Source organism: Phalaenopsis equestris, unplaced genomic scaffold (assembly GCF_001263595.1).
Source record: "Phalaenopsis equestris unplaced genomic scaffold, ASM126359v1 Scaffold233169, whole genome shotgun sequence".
Taxonomy (NCBI): Eukaryota; Viridiplantae; Streptophyta; class Magnoliopsida; order Asparagales; family Orchidaceae; genus Phalaenopsis; species Phalaenopsis equestris.
Window position 1 is genome coordinate 113,201 of NW_018251122.1, and position 4,986 is coordinate 118,186.

The 4,986-nt window shown below is 31.3% G+C and overlaps 1 protein-coding gene across 1 annotated transcript in view; it reads left to right on the plus strand.

The window, feature by feature from the left end:
• The first annotated feature begins 1,636 nt into the window (after nucleotides 1-1,636).
• LOC110038590 (transcription elongation factor 1 homolog) overlaps nucleotides 1,637-4,986 on the plus strand; it is an 18,246-nt gene continuing 14,896 nt past the window's right edge. The window contains exon 1 of the mRNA XM_020743466.1: nucleotides 1,637-1,707. The gene's annotated coding sequence lies outside the window, so the exon portion shown is untranslated. The remainder of the gene's footprint in view (nucleotides 1,708-4,986) is intronic.

Consider the following 4,986-nt stretch of genomic DNA (forward strand, 5'->3'; position numbering starts at 1 on the left):
TCTAATTTTATATTGAGAGTGTTGTAAAAGAGAAGAGATTCAAAGAAACTTCAAGAGTTTGGTGGAGGACTTGAGATAAATTTTTATCTTTTGTTTTAGACTACTTTTGGTTTTAATTGAGACTTGTTGTTGGTTTGACAATGATTTCTACTTTTAAACTAAAGTGTGGTTTTGTTTTCTTCATGGATTCTGAGTAGTTTACTTTTATCTTTCTTTTCAAAATAATAATTAATTAAGTGTTGGATGAATTTCCTCATTGCATTAAAATTAAGGAAGATTTACATATATACCTTTCCTATGTATTTACATATCTAATGCCCGAACTTCAATTTTTACATACCTATCCGGCTACCCATGTGTGAATGGTTGAATTTTACTTTTTAAAAATTAAAATGATAGTATTTTTTAAGTGATATGAAAGATTTGAATGGTATAAATGTAAAACATAAAGTTTAGGTGCTTGATATGTAAATACATAAGAATTAGGGGGATGTATGTAAATCCCCTAAAACTATTTACATCATATGCGAGTAAATGATTGTTGTTTGCTTAGTGTAATTAATTAAATAAATCAATCAATTTTGTGGAATTATTATCAAACAAAAATTTGAATATTGTTTTAAATAATTTATTAGAATAATTAAATCGAATTATTGAAGTTAATTGGAGATAATAAAGAAACTCATGTATTTTCTCATAATTTGATTTGTTAAATACAAAATTTGAATAATTAATTATTATATAATGATTATTTCAATGTGAAATATTATTAATAAAATATTTATCATCGATTAATATTTTCTCTAATTAATTATTGTGATAATAAAATAATTTAATTATTTGTTAATTAATTCATTTCCATTATTTTAAATAATTTGTTAGCAATTAATATTGAAAAATTTATATCAATATAAATATGAAGGCCAATTAGGAATTGTTGGCTTGAGAACTTAAATAGTGTAATTGTATGTATACTATTTTATTCTTTCTTATCATATATTGAATTAATAATAATAGAATATTTTAATACCCATTTTTAAAATTCTCATTCAAATATCAAAATTCAAAATAATATATGTATGCCTTGTACCTGGCCAGTTGGTTGGCATCCTCGGTGTAATGCCGCTCAAGTCGAGGATTTGAATACTCCCCGACACAATTAGTCTTAAGGTACTCGAATTGTTAAACACATTAGAAGCGGCTGACGACTCCTATAATAGCCTTTGGTCATTTTTTATATAATATACATGGATGTTAATTTAATGAATTCATAAATTTCAGATGTTTATATATAAATTTTTTTTTTTAATAGTAGAAAAGAAGTTTTACAACCTACAACTCAATTCCTATGATTTATACATATAACACCTAAATTTTAATATTTACATAAATATCACATTAATTATTCATGAAAAAAGATAAATTTAAATTTGAAATTAACCTGAAATAGGTAAATACATAAGAATTGGATTCTATTTATGTAATATTTAAAAATATAAAATGATAATTTTAAATTTTGGATATAAAGGGCATGGGAAGGCAGAGCATCATAGTCGTCGGATCTACATCAAGCATCGTGTAAATGATGCGATAAATTACAAGCGTGCCACCTTAATATGCCTACTCTTCTGATCGCTATAAATTGACCAATGTAGCTCCCTGCTTCGCCTTTGACTCTCTTCAGCCCGCCGATCTTCGAACATCTTTGTAAGTAGCGAGTTCTCTTCTTTATCTTTGGTTTTCTCTCTCTATGTATCTTCTATCCTGTCTTGGTCGATTCTTGCGTATGTTAGTCTTATTTAGCTTATCTGTGGAAGTTTGTTGTTGATTTCTAGGGTTTGGAGTTTTCTTTTTCAGATTTTAGCTGGGAATTTTGTTGCTGTTGTTGGGAAAGATTTGGGGTTTGGTTTAGTTTTTTTGGGTGTTTACTTTGCGGGGATCTGGGATTTTGGTTTGAGTTTTTGCTTTGATTGATTTGTTATAGAAGATTACTTGATTGTTTGGAGTAGGAAAAATTTGGGGTTTTGTTTCTTGTCGCGTGATTATGCAGTTGTCTTGGTTCTTAAAGTATAAATCTTTTGTTTTTTGGTCTGATTCTGTATTATTCATATTTGGAGGCTTGAAGTTGGTTTAGCAGGGAGAGATTGTGTTTTCATGGCATTTATGTAGTACTGAAATCTTGGATTCCTACTGCTTGCTTGAATTAACTGAAATATTTGTGCTTTTTTGAAGTACTATTTATTTATTTAATGTATTATTAGTATTTTTTTGCTTTCTTCATTGATGCAAAATGCTTCTATGTGAGTAACGAACAATTTTTTTTTATGTGGATGTTGACAATTTTTCATGCTTCAAAGCTTTGCTTCTATGCTTTTATGTAGCAGATTTGGGAACCCTTATTATTATTATTATCATTATTTTTATTTTTACGTTTGAAAACCAAATGCATTTATTTTTTATTTTTCATGTCTTTTTGTAGCTTGTACTTAAGCTATCTAAAATTGATGGAGAATAATTCTTAAAGGTAGACTCAAATGGTTGGGAAAAGGCTTCTTTTAATTCATAAACATCCCCCCAAATCAAGTGCATTTTTTTTTTGGCTCATTGTACAAATCTTACAATATCATCTAATAGCCATGTTGGGTTGGATTTGACTTGTTTTTGTCTCAGGGTTGTTCAAGTCAGGCTTATTATTGCCAATAAGTTAAAATAATATATGATATAACCTTTGGCATAGGGAAGCTTGCCTCTTGTACTGTTGTTATAGAGTTTACATAATGTTTAAGAAGGACTTGATTTGTAGATACAATGATTTTGACATTATTCACCCAATTTATTTGAATGACATGGATGATTCTGATGAGTAGTTAACATAATAGTTGGATGATAAGTTAGATGTGTAAGATCAATTAATGCTTGGTAAACAAAAGTTAAGCTGAAGTAATATTGCAAGAGCTAATATTTTCTTTGAAAGAAATTACAACATTTAAGATTGATGTGAAGGAAGATAGAAGGAATCTTCATCTAGACCTAGTGTATTTCCCCAACGTATTGGCTCATGAACATGGAAATGATAATGAATATTGTGGTTTATGAGATGATAATAATGGAAGAGGTGAGACTATTGTGTTTATGACGGTGATGGCTCTCATCTAGTACTAACACATTTGTAGATGAACATTATAGTTCATGATAGTGTTGACCTTGTTAGTCAACCCATTTGTTCACATCATATTTTCATTTATTGTCATAGAATTATTACATCATGATCACCTTGGATGCATCTAACAAATGCTTTAACCTTTGTTTGTATATTTTTGCATATTATACTTGCATAATATGCTTATTTTTAAATTATTAAAAAATATATTCTTTTTATATCTTTTCATGCATATAGAAAGATAGAATAGTTGAGAAAATATTTAGATGATTGATATGTCCAAGAGAATTCGCGACGGTAGAATGATTATTTAATGTCTTATTGTCGCAAAAGAACCCAACACATACTCAGATAATAGAAAATGACAGACATAAACAATAGAAGATTTTTATATGAAAAACTCAGAATGAGAAAAAAATCACGGGGTCTTACCCAGTTGAAAAGATCCATTATAAAGTGATGATTACAGATACAATCCCCCATTACACGTGGGGGAAGGAGTTACACATTCTCTCGAGCTACAATGTCAGTGCGTTGAATGACTTGTAGCTCCGCGGTAGTGAGCGATCGCAAGGAGGAGCAATAATCGAGGCTTCAATGTGCCTTCTTTAGGGTTGACACGACGTCCGGGTTGATGACTTTCGCTTCATTGGTTGTTTTATACGATGTTTCTTTGCAAGGAGCAGGGGCTGACTAATGGTGATCGGCAATGAAATGCGAGTGGTAGTCGATGAAGTTTGACGACGGTCGATGGCTGCAGGAGCAGGAGTTCTTTGCTGGATTATCGGTGCAGAAGTGATGATGGGCTTCAACTTTTTCTCCAAGCTTAAGTCTTCTCCAAGCTTCAAGCTCTAGATCCCCTCCCATGACGCGATAAGACTATTTATAATCTCGGTTGCAATTAATGAAGAAATCCAAGTCACTCTGATTGGAATTCCTGGAGAAATTTTCTCGATTGAATGGTGTTTGATGGACATTTGAATGTCTTAATGATGTGATAATTGAGTAATTTTGGAATCATTAGTTCGTTTTGTCGAATGCTCGATTCGACTATAAGCTCGCTAGATTCGACATCCGTTTGACCTTTCAAATATGTCCAGAATGCTTTGGATTAATCCAATTTTGGTATCATTGAGTCCGTCTCGTCGAGCCGGTCAGTTTCACTATAAGTTTGTTGAAATCAGAGCTTTGGATGATTTTTAATCGAAGTTTGCATATTTCTTACTCAAAAGTAGCCTTGAGATCTGTGACATGCCTCAAGATTCATGCTGGATGACGAAAATTTGTTCGTGAAATATTAATTGCCCATATTTTCGTGCAGGGCCAACTTCATCGCTAGAAAATATCAAAATCCGAATTACTTTTCTTTTCATGATATTTTCATTATATAAATTAAAATAATTTTGATCTCTTCTTATTTTTTTATTTTATTTATTTATTATTTTTTTATTTGCATGGGTTTTAATATAATAACACATATTTTATATGGTTTTCATCCTTTGCCTGGCTAGTCACATGAGTATATGGATAAAAATATGCATTTATTTGCATATATCTTCCCTATTGGCAAGGAAGCTACTTCTGGTGTGGGTTTGCAGGGGATTTGCTTTGAATTCATCCTTACTCAAACATAAATTGTTCTTTTTTATTCGGTGGGCTGCCGAGCTTTGTTATTTGATGCGAGTAGGGCTGTAAACGAGCCGAGCTTGAGCGAGCTCAGGCTTGGCTCGTGTTCGGCTCGTTCGAAATAGCTCGTGTTCGAAATTGGCTCGTGTTCGAAATCGGCTCGTGAACAGTGTGTTCGTGTTCGACTCGATTTAAATATT